At 42.3% G+C, this 26509-nt stretch overlaps 2 long non-coding RNA genes across 3 annotated transcripts in view; one reads left to right on the forward strand and one right to left on the reverse strand.

The window, feature by feature from the left end:
* LOC142068647 (uncharacterized) overlaps positions 1-26509 on the forward strand; it is a 64445-nt gene that overhangs the window by 34414 nt on the left and 3522 nt on the right. The window contains exons 1-2 of one of the 2 annotated variants that reach the window (XR_012664541.1): positions 19522-19590; positions 19860-19986. This is a non-coding gene — a long non-coding RNA (uncharacterized LOC142068647). Of the gene's footprint in view, positions 1-19521; positions 19591-19859; positions 19987-26509 lie in introns of those variants that run through there. The other variant, XR_012664542.1, reaches the window with a different exon arrangement.
* The window catches only part of LOC125620819 (uncharacterized), a 117364-nt gene continuing 110693 nt past the window's right edge, over positions 19839-26509 (reverse strand). The window contains exons 4-5 of the long non-coding RNA XR_012664540.1: positions 22656-22855; positions 19839-19971 (exon numbers count right to left, since the gene is read on the reverse strand). This is a non-coding gene — a long non-coding RNA (uncharacterized LOC125620819). The remainder of the gene's footprint in view (positions 19972-22655; positions 22856-26509) is intronic.

The following is a 26509-nucleotide window of genomic DNA, read 5'->3' on the forward strand; positions in this document are numbered from 1 at the left end:
TTACATATCCTTCAGGAGATGCTGCTTGATGGATGCTGCTTGTTTCGCTGCCCTGCATAGACGTGTAGGCCCACTAGTTAGCAGGGAAGGAGTGCTAATAACAGGTGACACACAAAAGTCTGAGGTGTTTAATGTGTATTTTGCTTTAGTCTTCTCTGAAAAAATGAATTGTGGCTGGGTGCATAACACAATGAATATTAACAACAATGGGAAAGGAACACAAGCCAGAGTGGGGAAAGAACCGGTTAAAGAATATTTAGCTAAGTTAGATATATTCAAGTCAGCAGGGCCTGAGGGAATTATCTTTGAAAATTTATGGAGGATGGGTGATGTCCCAGAAGACTGGAGAAGGGTAAACATAATCCCTATCTTTAAAAAGGGAAACAAAGGGGACCGCAGGAATGATAGACTAGTCAGGCTAGCTTTGATACCGGGAAAGAAACTGGAACAAATTATTAAACAGGGAGACTATGTGACTTGACCGGGGTCACACTGGATGTCTGTGGCAGAGCAGGGTCTCCAATAGCCCTGGGTAAGGCCCTCCCCATGGTACCATCCTTCTTTCCTAGGCCAGCCTCCCCCCAGTTTGTAGATCTGGGAGGCTTGTCGCAAAGCCCGTCTTTTCTCTCAGACTTTTTACTCTGTGAGGGTTAGTGGAGTGGATGAGGAAATGAGTGACAGTTTTGTTTTTTTTTACCATGCACCTGAAGTGAGGAGCATGATTTAAATCAGTAAGATACAGATGTTAATAAATAATGAGTTCAGAGTGCTTTTCTGAGTTTCCATAAGGTCTCCAATCAGGGCAGTTGGTTCTCAGTCCACAGCTCCCTGAATAACTAGTTTGTAATCTCCCGATGTTCCTATCAGCCCATGAAAGGGATCAAATCAATTAGCTGGATCATTAGAGGCTTGACTAGAAGGAAGCTCTTTGGTAATTGCTGAACTGTGTGAGGTCCTCAGTTTTCATTCAGACTCTGCAATGCAGGCTTCCTGAATTTCATTGTTCAACTGGACTTCCTTCTCGCCACTTCCGTTCTGATCTTCCACCAGCTGCAAAGGCACCTGAAAGGAGACCTGCAAACCGTTGAATCAGGATTTGGGATGTGGCAGGTTGGGCAATGGTTCTATGTTTGAAATAGGAGGATGTTTGAAATGCTAAAGAGGGTAAATTCAGGAAGTGAACGGTCGAGTCTTTGCTCTTTGCCTGTTGCCCTATAGCAGTTCTCTCCACATGACATTCCCTGTTCTTTTTGTGTCTTAGTCCTTTAGTTAATGATGAATTAAATCAGACCCTCCTTGTTCCACTTAGACTGCTTTTGAATTTTTAAGATCTGGTACAGCTGGGGGTTATATAAGTTGCTTTCATTTCTTCCTACCCTAATTTGTTATTCCTCTCTACTTAAAATTCTACATTGCCTTTAATGAAGCTTATTTTGAATGGAAAATATTGAAATTTACTTAGCGTATTTACAATAAGTATTTGGCATGCTTTCCACTTGGCTTTTCACACATTCTCTGAGCTTGAAAGTTTTACTCATATGCATTAAAAAAAAAAAGACAGTTTAGTCACTAACGCTTTAAAGGTTCAGCAGTCAGGCTAGGTTTAGTTCTGAAAAAATTTCAAGCCAAATTTTTCAGAATCAGGCAATTTGGATAGCGTTTTGCATCTAACAATGGCACGGTGCTGTCTTTCTTTTCTTTCTATTGCATCTTTACATTAAACAAATCTGGCTGTGTGCAGAGAAATCAGCCATTTTGTTTTCAGAGTTGATGCAGCCTGTTAATGGGGAGAGGCACACACTGTATTCTCTCCTGGAGACTTTACTTTCAAGTTCGGCCCCCAAAATCAGCGGTCACTTTTTATATTCTGCCCCTACATGACAGCCTAAGTTTCTGTGCACAGTATAATCGGAAAATTATGCTTAGTTGCTCTGACCATAGTATCTCGCTCAATGGCTCGCTATTTTTACATAGAGGTTATGTAAAAACTTGGTATTTGGGAGAACTTTTTCCTCAAAGGCTTTTATGACTTTATAACTCAAAAGAAAGATAAACACAAATAGCCCGAAAGGTGTTGAACAAAATGAGTCCTAATGAAATCCTGCTCTGCCTAATCTGTAGACATTTTACTTAGAACTAAGCTCATCTAATTAGTTAGCTCCAAAGCTTCCAAAACCTCAGATTTAAAGAAAATAGTTTTAGCCTGTTTCAAATAGATGCAATAGCCCCTCCAGCCAGTAATGCATTCATCTGCTTAATTAACATGTATTGTACTTTTCTCAGGGCCAAATAGATCTCATTTGTGTTCTATTTAACTAATTTTACTTTTCTTCTTTATGTCACTTCCTTTCAGCCCTCTTTCAATAGAACAGGAGATAAATCAGAGCTAATTTATAGCCTAAAAAGAGAATACAATAGCTCAATGGGAATAAAGGGAGAGGTGGATTATTAAGATAATTATTCATTTATATAGCATTGTAAATGTACATGGTACTGCACAGTGATCCTGCATCAGTGTCGAACATACAACAGGACTTCGCCCCTGTGGCAGGGCAGGGGTAAAACCCCGTTTAAAGCCCTGCCAAAATGCTGGCTGTAGATGGCTCTCTGGTCAAAAGGCCAGGTAGAGAGACATGGGTATGCAGCAGGGAGCCCAGCTGTAAGCCCTAATGAGGGCTAGCTCAGAGCAACAAGCTGGGCTGAGAGGGAACAGCTGGGCTAAAGATTGGGAGGGCTATAAAAGCCCTGGGAAAACCTCACTGAGGGGTTGGGCTGGGAGGAAATAGGAGGGCTGTTTCTCTGTCTCCTTACCTACTGGAAGGTACCTCAAGGGCCAGAAGACGCTGGGTGGGGTCTATGGTGTGATTGTTGTTGGGGGAATTGGGGCTGCACAAGAACACTGTAAGTAAAGACACAAAGGTGAAACCACTGAAGAAGGTGGTGGGACTTTTTATTATACCAGCCTAAACACAGGGTGCAGGTACAAAAAATGGGAGTGCTGGCGTAGATCCTGTGACAGCCCCAAAGAAATCAACAGTACAAGACAGAATATGTACAAGGTAGGCTGTGTTCATTAGGAACAGGGGGTAGCATGAAAGAAGACTCTGAGAGAGGAGAAGCCAAAGGAGACCAATGGAAGAAGAGGAAACTTGAGTAGAGACTAATGATTAGAAGAAGGTATAGGAAGAGCTGAAGGTAGGGCTAGAGGTTTGAAGGTGAAGAGGGAAACCCTGAATGTGATCTGGATGAAGATTGCTCAAGAGAAGAAGCCTGAACTATATATGGGTGAAGACCACTCTAGTGCAGTGGTTCTCAAACTTTTGTACTGGTGACCCCTTTCACATAGCTCGCCTCTGAGTGTGACCCCTCCCCCTTATAAATTAAAACACTTTAAAATATATTTAACACCGTTATAAATGCTGGAGGCAAAGCAGGGTTGGGAGTGGAGGCTGACAGCTCACGCCCCCCAGTTTGAGAACCCCAGCTTAAGTGGAATGTTCAGCGGGTCACAGTTGGCGAATGGGGAGATGGGTGATGGGTCGCTGGGGCTGGTGAGTCTTGAGTGGACACCAATAGAAACCTGAGGAAATCGAGAGAGGCCAGTCAAAGGTTTCTAATGGAGGACACTGGAAAAGTGAAAAGATTCTGGGCAGGAGAAGACATTGAATAGTGAGAAAGGAAAATTATCTCCGCACCTGAGTTTGGGATCAGTTAGAAGGAGACGTGAGAATGGAGTGAGCCAAAGAGAGGAAGGTTCCAGTAACCAAGAAAAAAGATAAGAACATGGGCTGAGGTCTTGATAGCTGAGGTGGAGAGGAAGGGCTGAATAATAGAGATGTTGTACAGAAATTAACAGCAGGATAGGCAAGGGCTTGGTCATAAGGGGGGAAAAAGAGAGAAGTCTGATATGATGCTATGGCTGTGTGCTTGGATGTGGAGAAGGACTGATCTCTATTTTTATGTAGAGGTTATGTAAAAACTTGGTATTTTGGAGAGCTTTCTTTAAAAAGAAAAGGAGGACTTGTGGCACCTTAGAGACTAACAAATTTATCTGAGCATAAGCTTTCGTGAGCTACAGCTCAGCTCACGAAAGCTTATGCTCAGATAAATTTGTTAGTCTCTAAGGTACCACAAGTACTCCTTTTCTTTTTGTGAATACAGACTAACATGGCTGCTACTCTGAAATCTTTCTTTAAAGGCTTTGATGACTGTATAATTCAAAAGAAAAATAAACACAAATAGCCTGAAAGGTGTTGAACAAAATGAGTCCTAGTGAAATCCTGGATTTGGCTCAGGCCCTAAATGTGTAGCAATATACAAAACTACTAGACAACAGTTTGTGATACAAACCTGTCCTAAAAGAAAGGATGGGGGAAAGGTAGGGAGATTATCACTCTTAATTTTAATGTGTGCTTAAAGTATTATTTACCACTTTTCATTCTTTACTATGATTTATGCATACATCCTCTTGATAACCCTGTGAGTATCTCAGTTTAACAGGTGGGGAAGCTATGGGACAGAGAAGTGAAACAATGTTTCTAGTGCCATAGAGACACTGGCAGCGATAGGAATAGAAAACAGATCTCGCTTCCCAGCTTGAAGGCTACGTCTTCTTTCAGTTATTACTGAGCCTTCCCCAGGCAACTGCGCTAGGGGGTTTTCTCCGCATAAAAGCTATCCAGTTCTCTGACTTTTTAAAAAGAAATGAGAATGTTACGTTCCCGTTACAGATCTTTTTTCAATGAAAAAAATGGGAAATGAAATGAAACCTTTCCACTGCAAACAGGGCATTTTCGGCCTGTTAAACTAGAATATCTTTGAGATGAGATGTAGAATTCAGCTCCTGACCACTTGTGATCATTCAAGATCCATGGTGCTTTTTTGCAAGACTGCAGTGATAAATATTGGTTCCCTGGCCAAACTCCAATGTGACTTATTACATTCTGCCTTCATAAATAACCCCGGCAGTTTTAATAGAGTAGGATATTCTTCTCCACTTCCTGTCTTAAACTATCCTGACATATAAGTTTCCTTGTGCTCCCTGAGCTGTCTTAGAATCCTAGAATATGAGGGTTGGAAGGGACCTCAGGAGGTCATCTAGTCCAACCCCCTGCTCAAAGCAGGACCAATCCCCAATTTTTGCCCCAGATCCCTAAATAGCCCCCTCAAGGATTGAACTCACAAACCTGGGTTTAGCAGGCCAATGCGCAAACCACTGAGCTATCCCTCCCCCCTGTTGGTCTGTCTCTGACTCTTGTCTCTTGTTCTTGTACTTGTCTTGGAGACAGAGGTCACATTGCGGTCCTGGCCCAGGCCTGCGGCTCTTGGATACGAATTCAATACAAATAAATAACATGACTTTTGTTAAACTCTTGCATTCCACCCCAGAAGTGGTTGCATTTCCATGGTAAATGAACTGATTCCTGTATGTCGTTTGGTATATCAATGATATCAACTGCCCTTACAGTTTTTCCCCAGGCTGGATCCAAAAATGAAAAGCCACTTCAGTGCCCAAGGCTTTTAACAACACCAGGAGAACATGACAAAAATAACAAGAGATGAGAGTTCTTCATCTGTAGAGAAACCTCTTTCATGGCCAAACCTACTGGGAACGTTTTCAAAGGCTTTTGTGTATGAAATGCACTAAAAAATATGGGATTTTTGTTTTACTTGTCACTTTTTAAAGGCTCTGAACAATTGCCTTAAAAAGGGTGAATTGTGGTTGTATTCAGTCCCCTGTGCAGAAGCTTTAGAATAATGAAATCTCAGTTGTCCCTTGTAATGATAGCAATTGCCATGTGGTAGAAATCTTAATGCAGAATAGATCCTGGAACTTCTTATCACATAGAAGTAATTTGCTGAATTGTAAAGAACCTGGGAGTTCCTTGCCGCCATCTATTTTAAAGTTCAGTTTTGTCCTGAATGCATCAGCATCTCAAGAATAGAAAAGGGACTCTCAGAACAAAACAGGTCCCTCTGAAGTTTTTCCAAGCTTCAGGTAGGTAACTGGGACAAAACACAATGTGGTTTTACAGAAGGTAGATCGTACCAGACCAACCTGATCTCCTTCTTTGAGAAAAGTGTTTTTTTAGGCAAAGGAAATGCAGTAGATCGAATCTACCTGGACGTCAGTAAGGCATTTGATACAATTCCAGGTGGGAAATTGTTAGTTAAATTGGAGAAGATGCATATTAATAAGAGAATTGAAAGGTGGACAAGGAATGTTGGGTGTTTTAAATATTTCAGGGCGCTGAAAGATGTTGTCACCAAAGTGTCCCAGAGTTTAATTTTTGAAAATACGGCCAGTTTACCACCAAAGCTGCTTAACAGTCGCTCCAGTGGCTGTCATCTCCACTGCAAGGAGGGCTGGTTGGAAATGTTCTACTGAAACAGCGTTTTGGTGGCAGCTAAGGGTTTAGGCAAAATTAATTGTTTTGTAACAAAAGTAGTCTTTTGGTGGAAAAAGTGATTTTTTTTTTGTTTTGATTTTGTTTCTGTCAAAAAAACCGCACGCATGCAAAACAAAAAGTTTCTCTGAATGAAACAGAAGATGATGTCCTGGAGCCTGCCCAGTGGAGGAGAATGGAAAAATGCGGCATCTGAACTACAGCTCCCAGGAGGCATCTGAACTACAACTCCCATAAGGCACCTTGGTGACATTAACCAAATTATTGCTAGTTGGCATAGATTTTTTTTCAGAGAAAAGTCAACATTTTCTGTACAAGCACACTCCCGTATCCTGCTCTGACTACCTCAAATTACAATTTGTGGACCCTGCTGTGAGTATTGCAGTAAAGACACCTTCATTTAAGCATCATTCGAGGTACATATAAATCACTTGAGAAAGAAAGGAATGAACAATGATACAGATGCCCCAATACAGGGTCTTCACTTTACTCTGATACAAGAGTTACTTTAGAAAACTTCTTAAGATATCACAATGATTGACATGCCTATTAGTGAGCAGCAGTGGCATGAATCAGTCATCTGTTCCTGACAAAAGAAAAGAGAACATGAAATAGAAGTGAGAGGAAAAAATAGAAAGGGAAAGGTGAAGGCTAAGAAGTGAAATGTGGGCAAAGGAGAGTTTGAGGAGAACTCAATAGAAAGGCACATTCCCACAGTCCTCCAGACAGTGTGGCTGTATTTTGTTAGAAGAGATGATTCTTAAATATATCCTTCACTTTTTAATTCCCTGGGTTTAAGATGGTTTTTTATAAGCTATGACATGATATTTTTTCTCCAGGTGAAGGAAAAAAAAGGGGTCAGCATTTTGTTCCCATTCTTTATAAAAACTTGAAAAGATTTGTTGTAAAATCCAAGCACAATTGTTATTACATTAGAAATCCAAGTGTTTTCTGCCTTGAAAGAGCCTACAGAGAACTAGAATGTGATCCGAACTATGACATCAGCTATACCAGTGATCATACTGATTCACAATACCTGATCAATTAAGAGGGGAAGTAACTTTTATTGATTGTTTAAAACCCTGGGTTTTCGTTAAAACCTATTTTACTAACACTTGGGAGAAAGACTCTCTTTGCTAAGGATTCAGCAGTAGCCTTCATCCCTACAATCAAGGTCTGAGACAGCTCTCAATCCAGCACCCTGAGTCAGCCACGGAATTCTCCAGTAAAACCAAGGAGAACAGAACTTGATATTCCTAAGATAAAAACAATCAATAAAAAAAGTTAAAGGGGCACTGAAGGGAAACAAAGACAGCCTTTTCATGCCTTCTTTATGGATCTCATGACTGCAAAGAGGCCATGATCCCACTGTCTTTGTCCTTTGCAGGTCACCTTTATGGGCATTCTTATCTTTTGAATGTTCTGCTTTTCAGACACTTGTGTTCTAAGAGCATCTTGCCCTATGAATTTTTTCTTGTCAAGTTATAAAATAATATTTATAACCTCACTTCCATTTTTAATTATTTATTATTAAGTATTAATTAATAACAGCATTACTGTGGCACCTAGTCATGGACCAGGACCACAGTGTGTCAGGTGCTGTACAAACACAGAACAAAAAAGATGGTCTCTTCCCCAAAGAGCTTACAAACTAAATTGGGCAAGAATACAGGAGGCGAATAAAATGGATCCTAACGCTATAGTACTGATTACTGCAGCTTTTTACTAGATGCCACCCTGGACCCAGAAGCTTTTGTGTTCCCAGTAGTCTTTGATATCTCCACTGAGGATTGATCTTTTTATTCGCCCAAGAAACTCTTCCCCCTCACCACGTTTTATTGACTCTGTAGATTCAGCTCTCATGAGTCATTGCCGCCAAAGCTTTTCTAAAGTCCTGGGTAAATTATGTCCACTGTTTCCTCTGCTCAACATTGTGGTGGTGGTCCTTTTTTCCTCAGCAGATTCTGTTGCATGCACCAGGCATTGTTGTCCTTTTGGTAACCCAGACTCACTTTCATTAGCTAAATCGTAACATAAAGGGTCTCTAAACATTCCCATAATTCCATTCTAAGCGGTGCCAATAGGTGACCCGTGCCATGCGGTAATCTAGTCTTCTGTGGGCTGTAATGCTTTGGTCTAATTTTGGTTGTGGTGTGTGGGTGGTGGTGGCCTGTAATACTGAGGAGGGCAGACTAGATGACCTGGTGGTCCTTTCTGGCCTTAAACTCTGTGACCATAAGTATCGGTAGTAATTGCATATTTCAATCTGTATCTAAAATGAGATTGACCTGCTTCCCTTTTAAGATTGTGTGTTAGGGGCCCCCATCCACTCAGAGTTTTAGCCCCCTCAAGAGACAGCTGTCAGGCCAATGGTTACAGTCCATTAAGACTGAATGAGTTCAACCACCCAGCAATGGAAAAGTCTTCATAGGGGCATCCATCCTCTTTGACAGGCCTCATTGCATGCTCCTTCCCACCAGGAAAAGCCTGTCTGAGGCACCAGGAGACTTCGCACCTGGGTCCTGAAACAGGAAATGATTGAACATGATGGTAACAGAGTCCTTCTGGAATAGCAGGGCTGCTCATCTGTTTAAGACAGACTTTTGCAGACAAGTGAGGTAGGGACTAGAAGAAAAATAGCAGGGCATGCTGTCAAAGGGAACCACAATTAGTCCCAGGAGGATCTTTGCTTGCTAAGGGATTGTGATGTAACTTCAGAGGAAAGCCTCTCTAACTTAGCTTGCAAGATTAGATGAGGATAAATATGCATATGGGCTGGCTGTTGTTTTAAAATCCGTACTAAAACAGTGTGGAGCTACACTAATTTACAGCAGCTGAGGATCTCACCCATATAGGAATTGCCCAAGTCACCAGTAAGATGCAGCTATAGATTCAGGGCCGGCTCTAGGTTTTTTGCCGCCCCAAGCAAAAAAAATTGCCGTTCCAAGAGTGCAACTACCCCCCCCCAAAAGGGTGGCCAGAATGCTGCCCCCCAAAAAAGGATGGCTGCCCCTGGAATTGTGCCGCCCAAAGCATGTGCTTGCTTTGCTGGTGCCTAGAGCTGGTCGTGTATAGAATCCATTAGAATAGCAGGGTGGGAAGGGACCTCAGGAGGTCATCTAGTCCAACCCCCTGCTCAAAGCAGAACAAATCCCCAACTAAATCATCCCAGCCAGGGCTTTGTCAAGCCTGATCTTAAAAGCCTCTGAGGAAGGAGATTCCACCACCTCCCTAGGTAACCCATTCCAGTGCTTCACTACCCTCCTAGTGAAAAAGTTTTTCCTAATATCCAACCTAAACCTCCCCCACTGTAACTTGAGACCATTACTCCTTGTTCTGTCATCTGCTGCCACTGAGAACAGTCTAGATCCATCCTCTTTGGAACCCTCCTTCAGGTAGTTGAAGGCTGCTATCAAATCCCCCCTTATTCTTCTCTTCTACAGACTAAATAATCCCAGTTCCCTCAGCCTCTCCTCATAACTCATGTGCTCCAGCCCCCTAATCATTTTCGTTGCCCTCCGCTGGACTCTTTCCAATTTTTCCACATCCTTCTTGTTGTGTGGGGCCCAAAAGTAGACACAGTACTCCAGATGAGGCCTCACCAATGTTGAATAGAGGGGAACGATCACGTCCTTCGATCTGCTAGCAATGCTCCTACTTATATAGCCCAAAATGCCATTAGCCTTCTTGGCAACAAGGGCACACTGTTGACTCATATCCAGCTTCTTGTCCACCGTAACCCCCACTCCTTTTCTGCAGAACTGCTGCCTAGTCATTCGGTCCCTAGTCTGTAGCAGTGCATGGGATTCTTCCATCCTAAGTACAGGACCCTGCACTAGTCCTTGTTGAACCTCATCAGATTTCTTTTGGCCCAATCCTCTAATTTATCTAGGTCCCTCTAGGTGATGTGTTGAATAGCACAGAGATACAGGACACAACATTTTGGGAAGGGAAGAGGGCGCTAGTCAGATTAAGCCGGAGTGGCAAAGTAGGCACAGAGAATGCAGTGATCCAGATTGGAACTTGGCCTGGACTCCCTTCTTGTGAGAAGTCTCAATGATTCATTACTACCAGATAGCTGGGCCCTCAGTGTTACACCACAAAGAGGGCAGTGCTTAACACCACACGAGGGTATTACTTCAGCACTGACGGAGAGAAGAGTGCCGCCTAGTGAATAGCATCATGTTCTTCCCATCGTCGAAAAGTACGTGTTGGGGAAAATGAGGACACTGCTTGGAGTCATGCTGGAGTGTGTAGACTGGGAGTGAGCTAATAACACTGCACAAACTCAATAGCATTTTTTATTATTACCTTTTTTTCCTTTTAATACTCAGTATATTTCTCTGGCAGATAGGGAACAATAAGGGAACCCACCTACAGCTAATTAAACATATTCTTTTTGTGTGTGGGGGTGGGGTGGGGCGGGGGATGTGATAATGAAAGATTTCTTTGACTTGCCAGATAAGGTAGATGCATTTTATTGCAAAAGGAGTGAGTCCAGATCCAAAGGCTGTGCTTTAGAGACCATCTTTCTCTTTTTCCTTCCCTTACAATCAAAGGAGTCACTCCATTTTCAATACTTAATTATCTTTATCATCCAACACTACTCTGCATTTAACGAACATATTTAAATAACCCATTTTGTTTCAGAAGCAGAGCCGAACATACTGTATTTTGACTAATTTCTATGAAGTCTTTTATACCTATGCAGTAGGCCATGATATGTACTAATGGAACAGGCTTTGTCTGGAGACTGTAGCTCTCACATTCAATTAATAATGTCTTAGATCTGTTCTCATGTGATGTGTGGGATGTGTCCAGTGTGAAATGCGTTGGAGGTCTCAGGGCAGTTCTAGAGCAGCGGCTCTCAACCTTTCCAGACTACTATACCCCTTTCAGGAGTCTGATTTGTCTTGCGTACCCCAAGTTTCTACTTGCTTACAAAATCAGACATAAAAATACAAATGTCACAGCCACACTGTTACTGAAAAATTCCTGACTTTCTCATTTTTACCATATAATTATTAAATTAATCAATTGGAATATAAATATTGTGCTTACATTTCAGTGTTAGTATATAGAGCGGTGTAAACAATTCACAGTCTGTATGAAATCTTAGTTTGTCCTGACTTTGCTAGTGCTTTTTATGTAGCCGGTTGTAAAACTAGGCAAGTATCTGGATGAGTTGATGTTGCCCCTGAAAGATACGTGTACCCCTGTGTAGGCCTGAGATTTAACTCACCCCGTTCTAAGCCAGCCTTGGGTGAAACTTGGGGATTTCATCACTAAAATTAAGGGGAAAATGATCCACTGTTGCTAAGGTGCCCCCACGTCAGGAATGCCGCCCCCAACAAGAGTTCTAACACCAAGGGTTGTAAAGTAGAGACACCCAGGCACTGGGAAGTTTAGGGAGGAAACGGAAAGATCCCAAGAATTGGAAAAATAGTTAAGATAAGCTCTGACCACTACATTTATGCTGACCATCTGCACCAACAAAAAAGGTCGAGCTGAGTTTTGCACCCAAAGCAGAGCGTCAGATGTTTGGTTATGTATGAAGAGCACAACCCCAAATGTATGGCACTTACTCTTTGACTAGTAGTAGTAGGCATCCTTCAGTCTCGAGAGACCATGGGTAGGAGCCCCCGAGACGTAAAGAATTTACTCGGTTGGTTTTATGGTAGCTGCAAACATAGCTGAAAGACCCACTTGAGAGAGAGAATCTCTGCCAAATCTGTCACGTTTAAAGGTGATGTTTTAACCCTTTGGGCTCTGCCTTCTGCAAGCTCTTTTCTCCTCTGCTAAGCTGGACGGCTTCCTCTCATAACTCCAGAGACCTTTGTTAAGCTCTTATTTCCAAAGGCTGCGGTCTTGAGTGTGATCTTCCCAATTGCCCACATCCATGTCCATTTCTTTGAGGTCTCGCTTGCACACATCCTTGAGAATGTCCTTTGGGATGCACCCATCATTCATCTGACACACATGCCCAAGCCAGCAGAGGTGTGTCTGCGTGCTGGGTATGCTGGCCCGTTTGAGCACCTCAGAGTTGGCGAGTCTGTCCCTCCAGGAGATTCCAAAGATTCAATGACGGCAACGCATATGGAAGTTGTGAGCCTCTTTTCCTGATGAGAGTATAAGGTCCATGTCTCACTCCCATACAAAAATGTTCTGATAACACATGCACGATACACACAGATCTGCGTGTGTTCTGTCAGTTTGTTGTTTTGCCATACCCTCTTGTTCAGTCTAGGCATTGTTGTGGTGGCATTTCCAGTGTGGATGGTTGAGTTCTGTTTCAAGTGAAAGGTTGACTGCGACAGTGGACCCCAGGTATGTGAACTCGTTCACCACTTCGAGTTCATAGCTTTTGATCTTGTTGGAGGGTGCTTCCTCAACTCCTGGGCACATTATGTCAATCCTTTTTAGGCTTCTAGTAAGCTCGAAGCCTTGGCAGACTTTGGAAAAACTGTCCATTAGGCTTTGATGATGAGCTTCTGTGTGAGTTGTCACTGCTGCATCATCAGCAAAGAGGTGGTGTTGGATAAGTGCCTCCCGAGTCTTGGTTTTAGATCTGAGTCTTGCAAGACTGAACGGCTTTCTGTCAGATCTTGTGTGCAAGTAGATTCCCCCAGTTGAGGAACCAAAAGCTTGTTTCAGTATCCGGGAGAAGAAGATTCTGAACAGAGTTGGGGCAAGTACATGGCCTTGCTTAACTCTGCTACGAATCTGGAAAGCTTTTGACACTGAGCCATCATATTGGCCTGTGCCTTACATGTTTTTGTGGAAGGATTGAATCATGCTTAAGAGCCTGCAGGAACATCCAATCTTTTCTAGAAGCACGAATGTCAGTAGAAGTGGACTAAAATCAAAAGCCTTTGTGAGATCAACAAAGGCTATGTAGAGGGGCTTCTTTTGTTCTCTGCATTTCTCTTGCAGTTGTCTCAGCAAGAAGATCATGTTGATAGTAGACCTTTCAGCTCTGAAGCCACACTGTGATTCAGGATAGATTCTGTCTGCAAGGATCTGAAGTCTGTTCAGGACTACTCGGGCAAAGGATTTCCCCCGAATACTAAGAAGGGAAATGCCATGATAGTTGTTACAGTCGCTCCTGTCACCCTTGTTTTTATAGAGTGGTGATATTGGAATCTCTCATTTCTTGTGGTACTTTGCCTTCTTCCCAGCACAGGCAGAGCCGCTTATGAAGTAGAATAGGTTTTCCGCATTTTATGACTTCGGACGGTATGCAGTCTTTTCCAGAGGCCTTTCCATTGGGGAGGCCATCTATGGCAAGGCTAAGAGCCTCAACAGTCAGTTCATCATCAAGTTGGTTTATAACAGGCAGGCTTTTGATGGCTGTGTCTGTAACAATATCTTCCTGAGAGTAAAGCTCAGAGTAGTGTTCCAGCCAGCGATCCATCTGCTTGGTGCGGTCGTTGATTGTTTCCCCTGTTGTTGATCTCAAGGGGGCTGTCTTCTTTGAAATTGGACCTAAAGCCCCCTTGATCCCGTCATACATGTTTCTGATGTGCCTGCATCAGCTGCTACTTGGATGCTTTCACATAAGTGCAGCCAATTGTCATTGGCGCAGGGTCGAGCAGTTTGTTGTACCTTGGTTCTTTTGCCACTCACAACGCTTGTAAGGTGTTTTTCATTTGGGTCTTTCTAGTTGTTGGTTTGGGCTGTGCGTTTGGCCTCTATGACTGGTGTCAACCCACTGGAATATGCGTCAAACCAGTCATTGGTCTTGTTTTCCTTCTTCCCAAAGACTGGCAGAGCTGCATCGTAGATTGTGTTCTTCAGTTGCTCCCACTTTAGCTGAGCGCTTGTGACACAGTCACTGTGGTCAAGGGCTTGTACTCTTTGAGTACAGTATGAATTTCTTGAGAATTGAGAATTTGTTAATTTATTAATTAAATTTAAAAATCAGTCCTGCAAGAAATTTTAATATACTGCGTTAGACCATTTCTTTGTTTCAAACGATCTTCATGAGAGAGTAACACAGACTCTTCAAACTTACCAGATAGTTAAAACTCACACAGATCTCATGCTTTGGCCACAGCTGAAGAATTTTTTTTAAGATTAATGGTCATTTTTGCCACTTTTCTTTATAATTGTAAATTTCTCCTTCAGCAGAGGCTGACAAAGAGAAAATTCCAGAAAGAACTTTCAAAATGGCCACCTGCTCCCATTTTTTCCAGTGAGAATGAAGCTAAGCTGCCTTCAGAGAAGATGGTGGCTGCTGACAGGATAGTAACGCTTGTGTTGGGGATAAATACAGTGTCAGTTGTTAACTCTTGCAAATTTTATTGTGAGTCTCACAATACTGGGTGTTTTTCTGAAAGCCTTGACTGCTAGAATCAACAGATTCCTTGAGAATCTGCTTTTATATTTTAAAAAAGTAAGTTTTTAGCCATTATAGTTGCAAGAGAAAAGCTTGAAAATGTGAAGTGAGTGCTCCAAAAACCAAAAAGCCAAAGAAAAAGAATCTAAAATGTAATATTCTTTTGAAAAAAGTCCACACTCCTGGTTCTGAAGTCAATTTCATGATTTTTTGGGTCCTGACTCATGGTTTTTTAACCTTTGGGGTTGACAATGCTCCACATCCCTGTAAATTACTGATATGTACTCAACCTCATCTCCAGTTTAACATGGTTTTTATCTGGGAATATAATTACTGGAAATAAAGCCAAACTCATTCACCAGCATTTGAAGAATCTGCACACTGAATGTGGTGATCTTAAATTACAATCAGCTTCTGCAGAGTGGTGCAAAAATAACATCTACTTTGGGGAGGAAAAATCCAAAATATATTTCTGGATCATTTTGCAACTTCAGAATGATTTGTGCCTCAAGATCAAGCCCAAACAACAATGAATATTAACTTAAAAAGAATAGCAACTACTAATCTTCCATCTGGTCATGGAGTATTCTGTCCTACTCCTTCTCTGTGTCATCTTCTCTGGCTTTGCCTCAGTCCAAAAAGGTGCAAACTTCATGACTTTCTGGGGATGGTGCAAAAAGCTATTTCCTTGAAATGTTTTTGAGAAAGATTGAAGAGATAACGAGGGAGCTACTTTGTTGCTTTGGTTTACTAGTTGAATGGTTTAATTTGTTACTGTGTAGAATGCTTTTGTGTCTCTCGTGGGCTGAGTTTATGTGCTATTCATATATGATTTTTTTCAGTTCTGCTGAGTGTTCATTGTTATGGTGACAGTAGACTAATTGTCAGGGTGCCTAGAGCTTCTTTTTTGCTGCATTTTAGCTTTATATATAAAATCAAATCTTCTCCTGCTCTTTAGTCTTTAATAAGGCTCCATTCCACATCTTGGCATGATCATCCTTTGTGGGCCAGGCTATAAATTCTGCTGTCTGTGGACCTATATTGATGATAGAGCAAAGGTGTCAATGCAAAATTTAGCGCAGAGGGATTTTGTCTTTGGTCATTTTATTTTGCTCTTCATGGTAAGTCGCTCAATCATCTTTTGTTGTTGTCATTGTTCCTCTTGTTTGTATTTAGTTGTTATTTCAATGCTTGTGTCAGACAGTGTGGTCTAGTGAATAGCCCACTCTCCTGGGAATTAAGAGACCTGGGTTCAATTCCTAGCTCTGCTACAGACCTCCATTTTGCCCATGGGCAAGTCACTTTGCCTCTCCACGCATCAGGTTTTTCTCCTAAACCTTACTGTGTCTTAGCTAATTTGATTGTGAGATCTCTGGGGCAGGGACTGAGATTCTAACACCTTCGCTGGACAACTAGCCACACTGAGCTGCTTCTTGAAATTCAATGGCTCCTGTGAAGCAGCTGCTACCAGACCCAGTCAGAGAGAGGCTACAGGGCAACATGGACCACTGGTTTGATCCAGTGTGGCAATTCCTTGTTCTTACAGTATATTTAGACCTATGTTAATAGCTATTATTTATTGTACTGAGAGATGGTAATAACAATAAATCTTATATAATACTTTACACTTTCAAAGGTGAACTGAACGTTAACTAATTAACATTCAAAGAAAAGTGCAGAGCCCAATGCTCACCTTGTGCCCTGCTCCATGGCATTACACAACACAGCCAGGGGAGAGCTCATTTACTTTCTCCCATCAGACTAATGTGATGATTTGGGAGAAGCTTGACAGCAATCTACCGGCACAGTTGGACTGGGATTACGCTCATTCTAGCGACCTCATCACCATAATAAAAAGGAGTTATGTTTATCAACTCCTCGGTCCTGCCCATTTAGAAGATTACCATATTTCCAATCCCATTTCTAGTAAAAGAGGATTGCTGACCATTTTTCCCCCTCTGCTGGTTGTTTACGTGCTCAGGGTATTTATAAAGCCCCAAACAGGAAAGCTGTGTTTGCCTTCCGTATTATCAAGAGCTGGCAAACCCAAGTGGGATAATTATTCCCTTGGGAACACGTGCACAGCAGAGCAGCAGCAAATCAGTGGCCAGGAGCATCTTGCTGGTGTCAATAATATTTGTTTGCCTTACGGAGAGATTTAACCTTTCTTTGTCACTTCCCTCCATTTGACCTAGTCTGTGTTTTATGGCTCTGATCCAGCAAAGCACTTAAGCGTGTGCCTAATTTTAAGCACGAATGGTCCCACTGAATTCAAGTTAGGCAAGTGCATAAGCCCGTCAGATTTATGTGAAATTTGTTCTATATAAAATGAACCTTGTGATTTTCTTGACTCCCGTTTTAATGACTGTATTACTTGGAATGTAAAAGACCAAATTCCCATCCATCTGCTGTTGTGAGCTCAAGGTCAGCAGCTTTAGACTTCCAAAAGGTGACTGTGGTAATGTAATGCAGGAACCACAGAGGGTTGACTCTTCCACACTCTAGGGTGCCACAAGTACTCCTTTCTCTTTCTGTGAATACAGACTAACACGGCTGCTACTCTGAAATCTTCCACACTAGTAATTCCTGTAGCTCAGGGCTAACAATATGTCACTGAAGGGTCCCATACAGACAGCAGGAGTTTCACAAGAATCATAGAACTGGAAGGGACCTCGAGAGGGCATGTCGTCCAGTCCCCTGCACTCAAGACAGGACTAAGTATTATCTAGACCATCCCTGACAGGTGTTTGTCCAACCTGCTCTTAAAAATCCCCAATGATGGAGATTCCACAACCTCCCTAGGCAATTTATTCCAGTGCTTAACCACCCTGACAGTTAGGAAGTTTTTCCTAATGTCCAACCTAAACTGCCCTTGCTGTAATTTAAGCCTATTGTTTCTTGTCCTATCCTCAGAGGTTCAGAAGAACAATTTTTCTCCCTCCTCCTTGTAGCAACCTTTTATGTACTTGAAAACTGTTATCATGTCCCCTCTCAGGCTTCTCTTCTCCAGATTAAACAAACCCAGTTTTTTCAATCTTCCCTCATAGGTCATGTTTTCTAGAACTTTTGTTGCTCTTCTCTGGACTTTCTCCAATTTTTCCACATCTTTCCTGAAAGGTGGCACCCAGAACTGGACACAATACTCGAGTTGAGGCCTAATCAGTGTGGGGTAGAGCGGAAGAATTACTTCTCGTGTCTTGCTTACAACACTCCTGCTCATATAGAGTTTCAGTCACTGAGATCGTGAGGGAAATTAGATCTTTATAACAAAATGTGCAGGGCTCAGTCATTCTTCCGCTGAATTCAGTGGAAGGTTTGTCTTCAGTTTCAGCACTAGTAGTGTCGGACCCAATGACACCGACCCCATGAAGACTCCTGTTACAGACTCTTCTATAAATGCAAAGTAAAGAGAAAGAAGTTGTGCGTGTGGATATAGCTATTTAATATGCTAATATAAACATAAAATGTAGGTGAATCACTTTGTAATGAATCATTTATTTGACAATTTTATTCCTTTTTTTCCTTTCCACGTTGTCCATGAACATGTCATGATTTTCTCCAATTTATTCACTATTCACTACTACTAGCTGGATAATCTTGGCAAATAATTCTTGGGCTGTAGAATATTCACGAGTAGTTCATTATGAATATTTAATACATGACATTCAGAACTTGGGATGTGCTGATCAGTTTTGACTGGACATATAGGGTATGTTGACACTGCACACGAAGTCTGGGCTCTGATTCAGGTACAGGTTTGAGTCCAAACCCCCCTTATGGCTACACACCAATCTCTGACTTGGGTCAGCAAGCACTCAGGAGGACCCAAGTCTTAGGACCCTATATGTATGTTGGGGTGGCGGGGTCAGACCTGCTGGGACGTGGGTCCGAGTCCTGCCATTTTGCATTGTGGATGCAGGTAAAGCTCCAGAGCTGAGTCCGAGATTCTGAGTAGTGCAGCAGGATGCCTGGGAGAGCCAGGCCCAGCAATTGTAAACCCAGGTTTACAGGGCAGCCTGAGTGCTCAAATATGGGCTTGGAAACATTCAGTCCACAAGCCCATGTCCCATAGACCTGGGTTTGGAGACCAGTGTAGACATACCATTGATCACATGGACGGAGCAGACCCCATTGTGCTAGGTGCTGTACAATCACAGAACAAAAAGACAGTCCCTGCCCCAAAGAGCTTCCAGTCTAAGTATAAGACAAGAGACAACAGGTGGATACAGACACATGGGAGCATAGGGATGCAATGATGCTATATTGGTCAGGGGGTGATAGGTAGCCTCAGAGCAATGCAGAGTTAAATATATGTCTGTTCTCTAACTGGATGACCCTAACGGTTAGCATCGGGTTTTTGAGACTCATGATTGTGAATTCAAATGTGCTTTCTCTAAATATTCTCTAATATTTGCTGATTCTGAACAGTAAATTATTTTGCTAGAATAGCTGAAGAAAGTGAATGCAGAAGCAGCGTGTCAAAGCAAATTCATTCACAGTGAACAAACACCTGCCAAACATTGTGTGTGTGTGTGTGTGTGTGTTGCAATATTCACTCAGCTCAAATACACATTTGGTAAAGGGAGCTGTTTCTAATTCTGTCTACAACTTTTATTCTTGTTTGGCAGGGAGTGCTGTTGAATGATGGAAGCTGTTCCTAACTCTCTCTGCTGTGCATTGAAAATGTGTCCATCCATACTGCACTCTTGGAAATGAAGTCATTTGCACTGCACCAATTTGCAGGAGATAATTATAAGGTTCTGGGCTTGTGGGGACAAGGACATTGCACCCTTTCTGCACATGATTAAACCAGAAAGAAAGGACATCAATAAACTAACATTAAAGGTCTGATTTTTCAATGGGTTATAGGCCCAGAATTGCATTTTTTACAGAAAGGTGGAATTGGTCATGTAGCTTACACACGTAATGATCAGACTTGCTGCCCTCATCCAGGAAAGCAAGCGCTTAAGCACATGCGTAACGTGTATTTTACTAGTTCTTTAAATGTCAATGGTACTACGCATATGCTTAAAGAAAAGAACGTACTTATGTGCTTTGATGATCAGGGATCTAAGTGGCCACTTATGTGTCTCTCTGGTGATTTGTCTTTGCAGTTGCTCACATGTCTTTGCATACGGAGCTGAGCTTCCACCCAGGCCTTGAGGCTCTGACTTCATTCTCTGAGGATCAGCACACTGCACACTCTCATCGACTTCTGTTGGTGACCTGAGAACACACAATGTATGCTGCTTGTTTGCATTTAAAATCCAGACTCAAATAATTATTAATATGATTATTAATTCATCTTCACCCAAGTTTAAGCACTTCCCGGAATAGGAAAAAGATATGATCCCTGCCCTGAGCAGCATACATATTAATAGTGGATGTGATGTTAATGAGCTGCTTGTAATAGGGTATGCATTTTCCATGACACATTTCAAAAGAAATGCACTTTCCCCTGCAAAAATTCCATGCAGAAATGTTACATTCTTCCAACAGAAAACCAACAATAATATTTTCCCCAGTTTAGGGAGGGGAGAGCTAGCAAGAAAGAAAATGTCTGCATGGGAGTTTTGCTTTTCATTCTTAACGTGGAAAATTTGGAACGAAACAAAAATTTGCCATAAAACTTTTTCTTTTAGGGGAAAAAAGGGGCCATTTTTTGGTTGAAAAAAAGTTCTCCAAAACCTTTCGTGCCGTTCTATTAATGCTGGGGTCACAAGACAGGAAGGCTGGGGAGTGATGAATGGGTGACACCAGTGAGTAACCATGGTTACTCACTGAGGACTAGTGCACACAATGATGGATATAAGGTTTATTTTTTAATTCAGAGTAAACAGCCGTCTAAGTTATGTTGGCATAAGTGGGTCGTAAAGGAGGGGCTTTGAACGTTCGCTGGGGGAGGGGGGCATTCCAGGCTCAGGGGCAGGATGGCAGAGCACCTGGATCAGGCTGTGGGAGAAGCAGATGAACAGGGTAATGAAGCTGGGGGTCTTCTTAGTGCAAAGGAGTAGGCAGAAGAAGATCTAGCCGAGGTACCAATTTGCAACCAAACAGCCATGTAAGCTCAACTGTGTGGAACATCTCGGATCTGCGAACATTTTCACAAGTACCTGGTGGTCAGGAAGGGGACGACTCCGCAAATGGCAATGGAATGATGTCAATCTGCTTATCGGTGAATATATTTGAATCTGTTATTGTCATGGTTTCACCAGCTCTGTTAGGGCCTGATGCAAGAAAGCACACAGGCATGTGATAAAGTCCCATTGAAGTCAGTAGGACTGAAGAGCACGCTTTAAAGGAAGCGCATGCTTAGTTGCTGACCCGAATTTGGTCTTGTGATAGACAGCAGCACTTCAGTCGACACAATCTTCCAACCTCTGCCCCCCACCTCAGCTTCCCTCCGTTCAAGGGACACCTGATCACATTTCTTTCCTTACGTGTTCTGCGGCAACCCCATTAAACTCAACTCAGAAAGTGCACACAACACGGGGAGTTCACAAAACTCTGATCTCCCGTTCAGCCGTGTTCCTCTGAGACCCAGAACACACTGGCTGTGACACTGAGACATGATCAGCATTGCTTCTGGCCTCCCAAGGAACTTACAATGGTAGCAGAGTGGAGAGAAAACTTGATGATCATCTGTTGTGGAGTTTGGATGCTGGAGATTATTGTGGAGCTCACTACACTCCCTTAGCAAAAAGGATGGGTTTTTACATATATAATTCAGTTTAATTAGTTTTCTTCCTGGCCAGTTAACCAAGCGGATATGCCTCTGGTAGCTTTGCTAGATGAAAAGCCAATCTGTAAATTTATCCCACATCAGAGGATGTTGTTTAAAGGGAAAAAAATAGTTTCTACTGGAAAGTTTTCTCTATACTGTCGTCATTTTTCAAAACTTCTGGGACTGGGGAAGAAATACGTGATTGAAAGGAGGGTTCTGTGCAGTTGGAAGCTTTGTATAAACTTCTAAAGGCTTTCTTTGGTATATATATATTTATCTATTTTGTCACATATTTGGCAAACAAACTTCCCCGGCTCATTGTTATGTCTACTCCAAGTCTGGAACCAGAGTGGACTTTACCGGGGAGTGGAGTCCTCTATCTGATGGCTACGCTCACAGATTCAGTTTGTGATCTCTCTTACTCTGGTGTAAATCCACATAACCCTGATCCTGCAAGGAGCTGCATGCTGGTGGACCCTTCCACCTGTGCAGAACCCCACTGAGGTCAATGGGTGCTAGAGTCTGCCCATAAGGGAAGTACTTACAGGGCTGGGGCTACTTTCTTGTAGCTCATGATCCTGTAAATGCTCACTCACATGTGGAATGGCTACATAATGTATTATTTCACCCCACTGGAAGAAGAGAGAGCAAGCTGATAACGCCTGAATGGCCAGCTATGGGATATATTAGTTTTGCAAATACAGACACACATGAGAAAACATCAAGATGGAGACTGGCTCCAAACTTGTCTCTCTAACTAAGAAAAACTCTGATCCAAATAAACAGCATGCTGCCTTCTGTTACTGATAGACATTTTAATACCAAGGAAGTAAGTGCCATTTTTTCAGAGCCCAATTATAACTGCATTATTTATAATTACGAAGAAAATTCTCAAGCACATCATGTTACTTGACACAGCCACTGATCATCTCCTCTCTCTGATGTTTAGCGTTTTGCTTTTTTTTTTTTTTTTTTTTTGGTTTGCTATTTCCTGGTTTGGATATTAAGGTTTATTGTATTTGTTATATACTTAAAGCTCTTAGGAGGAAAAAATCACAAACCCTTGTCTATTGAATATAGTGAACGCCCTCTGGATTTGTAGCTTGGTCTTAAAATCCTTATGTAGTTTAATCAAACCCATAAACAAATTTGTAAAGCATAATGAAACACCCCCTTGCAATGGTACCTTGGGAATGAAGATTCTTGATCTGCGACAATCTTTGCAAATGTTACACCTCTTTCTGGGGGCTACTTTGTTCGACAGACGTTTCAGTGGTTGTTGAACGGGGATGCACTTTGAACTAGGTGCGTAGCTGGCTGTTGCTTTCACTCTAGAGGGATTTGCTTGCTGGTTACAAGAATAGGGGGGTCCCCTCCAGCATGATCCTGTACAAGGTGAGGATTTTTGAAGTTAAAGTTGCATAAGTACAAACATTCACATAAAGAGCAGATAGAGATTTCAAATATAAGTTGTCTGGGCCCTTTTAAATCCAGTCCTTTCCCCTTTACTGTGATACACACCCATCTGTAAGGTCCCTCCCACACATGCAGTAAATACCCTTTCAGGCAGGCCTATTTGGATCACAGAATCTCTTTTTAGTCAAGTGTACTTTCATGTATACTGACCACTGGCTCTGATCACACCCCCACTTGCCAGAAGAATGGCCATACTATGTCAGACCAGTGGTCCATCTAGCCCAGTATCCTGTCTTCAGACAGTGGCTGGTGCCAGATACTTCAGCGGGAATGAACAGAACAGGGCAATTTATCGAGTGATCCATCATCCCCTGTCATCCAGTCCCAGCTTCTGTCAGTCAGAGGTTTAGGGACACCCAGAGAATGGGGTCAAGGCCTGGACCATCTTGACTAATAGCCATTGATGTGCCTATGCTCCATGAACTTATCTAATTGTTTTTTTGAAACCAGTTATGCTTTTGGCCTTCACAGCATCCCCTGGCAACAATTCCACACAACGCATTGTGTGAAGAAGTACTTACTTTGGTTTGTTTTCTTCAGGGGAACGCTGGTTTGTGTGTTAATTGAAGGGGTAAATAACACTTCTGCATTCATTTTCTCCACACTCTTCATGATTTTATAGGCCTCTCTCATTCCCTACCCCCATAGCTGACTGTTTTCTAGGCTAAACAGTCCTGGTCTTTTTCATCTCTCCTCGTCTGGCAGCTGTTCCATGCGCCCTACGCATTTTCCCCCCTTTTCTGTACTTTTTCCAATTCTACTCTAACTTTTTGGAGATGGGGTGACCAAAACCACACACAGTATTTATGGCGTGGGGTACCAGGGCTACAGAGGCATTATGATATTTTCTGTCTTATTATCTATCCGTTTCCTAATGGTTCCCAACATTCTATCAGCATTTTTGACCACCACCGTACGCTGAGCGGATGTTTTCAGAGAACTGTCCACTGCGACTCCACGATCTCTTTCTTGAGTGGTGACAGCTAATTTAGACCCCATCATTTTGTGTGTAGGTGGGATTATGTTTTCCAATACGCATTATTTTTGCCTGTATCAACATTGAATTTCATCTGCCATTTTGTTGCCCAGTCACCCAGTTTTGTGAGATCCCTTGGTAACTCTTTGTGATCAGCTTTGGAGATAACTACCTTGAACTTTGCCACCTCGCTGTGCACGCCTTTTCCCAGATCACTTATGAATATGTTGAACAGCATTGGTCCCAGTACCGACCCTAACAGCTCTTTTTGTCTTTTGCTGGTTGCCCATCAAATTCTTTTTTGCCCTGCCTAATGTACTTTTACACTTGCCTAGCCATCAATTTATTTTCCTTTCTATTTTCCTCAGTAGGATATGTTTTCCAATTTTTAAAAGATTTTTTTTTTTGTCTCTAACCACCTCTTTTACTCTGTTGTTAAGCCCTGGTGGCATTTTTTGGTCCTCAGAGTGTTTTTTTAATTTGAGATATACCTATAGTTTGAGCCTCTATTATGGTGTTTTTAAAAAGTTTCCATGCAGCTCGCAGGCATTTCATCATGTTCCTCTAATTTCTTCATTTTTGTGTAGTTCCTCTTTTTGAAGTTAAATGCTACTGTGGTGGGTTTCTTTGGTATTTTCCCCCTGGCAAGGATGTTAAATTTAATTACATTATGGTCGCTATTACCGAGCAGTTCAGCTACCTTCACCTCTTGGGCCACAGCCTGGGCGCCACTTTGGACTAAATCAAAAATGGCCTCTCCCGTTGTGTATTGCAGGACTAGCTGCTCCAAGAAGCAGTCACTAAAGGTGTCTAGAAATTTTATCTCTGTGTCCCATCCTGAGGTGACGTGTACCCAGTCAATATGGGGATAGTTGAAGTCCCCCATTATCATTGAGTTTTATATTTTTATAGCCTCTCTAATCTCCCTGAGCATTTCACAGTCACCGCCAACATCCTGGTCAGGTGCTCCATAGTATATTCCTATTGCTATATTATTATTCAAGCATGGAATTTCTATCCATAGAGATTTTGTAGTACAGTTTGATTAATTTAAGATTTTTACTATAATTGACTCTATGCTTTCTTTTACATATAGTGCCACTCCACCACCAGCCCAACCTACTCTGTCATTCCTATATATTTTGTAGCCTGGTATTAGCGTGTCCCGCTGATTATCCTCATTCCACCAAGTTTTTATGAGGCCTATTATATCAGTAATCTCATTTAATGCCAGGTACTCAAGTTCCACCATCTTAGTATCTGGCCTTCTTGCATTTATATACAAGCACTTATAACATTTGTCAACATTTAATTTTCTGCCTTCATGTGATGTAATTGAATGGGGCTGTTTTTCATTTGACTTTTCTCTTCAGTTCCTACCTGTTCTTTATCAACTTCTAGCATCTCCTCTTTACTCGGATATAGAGTATCCTCTTTAATAAATCCTCCCCAAGGGATGTGTCTGTCTGAACCCTGTGCTCCCGCACACCTGTTGGCTTTCCCCCAGCCCTTAGTTTACTCCTCTGTGACCTTTTCAATGTTACATGCCAGCAATCTGGTTTCATTTTGGTTTAGGTGGAGCCCATCCCTCCTGTATAGTCTCCTCCTTTCCTAAAAAGTTCCCCAGCTTCTAATCAACCTAAATCCCTTCTCTGTACACCATTGTCTCCTCCCCACATTAAGACCCTGCAATTCTGCTTGTGCAACTGGCCCTGTGTGGAACTGGAAGCAATTTAGAGAAAGTTACCATGGAGGTCCTGGACTTTAATCTCTTATGTAGCAGCCTAAAGTTGGCCTCCAGGACCTCTTCCTATCTTTTCCTATGTCATTGGTACTTACATGTACCACAGCCACCGGCTCCTCCCTAGCACTGTACAGAAGGCTATCTAGATGTCTTGAGAGGTCCGCAACCTTCAACCCGGCGGGCAACTCACCATGCAGTTTTCCCGGTCATCACAAACCCAGCTATCTATACTTCCAACAATTGAATCCACCATTACTATTTGCTGTCTCTTCCTGATAACGTGAGTTCCCTCTCCTGGGGAGATATTTTCAGCCCCATGACATCATCTGGACACCAGGCCATCATTATGTAAGTTACACTTCCTCATGTTTAGATCTCACAAACCTGCACCATGTAACATGCACGGCTCAAGCTGAACTCAGTAACCTTGATGGAAAGAATTCCAGGTCTGCAGCTTACCTAATTTGCACACATATGCTAGTGCTAGTTATGTGTGAGAATGGATTGGAGGCCTCTTTATATGGCTTTCTGGTTGAACGTATAAAAATTCCACGGCCCCGTCAGTGGAGATTTACAAGCTGCTTAGTAGCCTGTTTGCTAAAGCGGAGCTCCCAATACTTTGCTCCCCCATCACTTTCACTGGTGTTAATGGACCTGATCTTTCCATGACTTCAGTGGTCTTTAGATCAGGGACTTTTTCACTGTGACAAACCCTGCGTTCAAATCCTGGTTGTGGTTTATGTATTAATTTTGGCTGCTAGAAGGGGCTCGAATGGGGTGAAATTGCTACATTTCAGCTTACCAAGGGAGCAACGATTTGCAGCGCCCTCTGAATACTGCTATT

The sequence above is a fragment of the Caretta caretta genome, chromosome 12 (genome assembly GCF_965140235.1).
Source record: "Caretta caretta isolate rCarCar2 chromosome 12, rCarCar1.hap1, whole genome shotgun sequence".
NCBI classification, from domain to species: Eukaryota; Metazoa; Chordata; order Testudines; family Cheloniidae; genus Caretta; species Caretta caretta.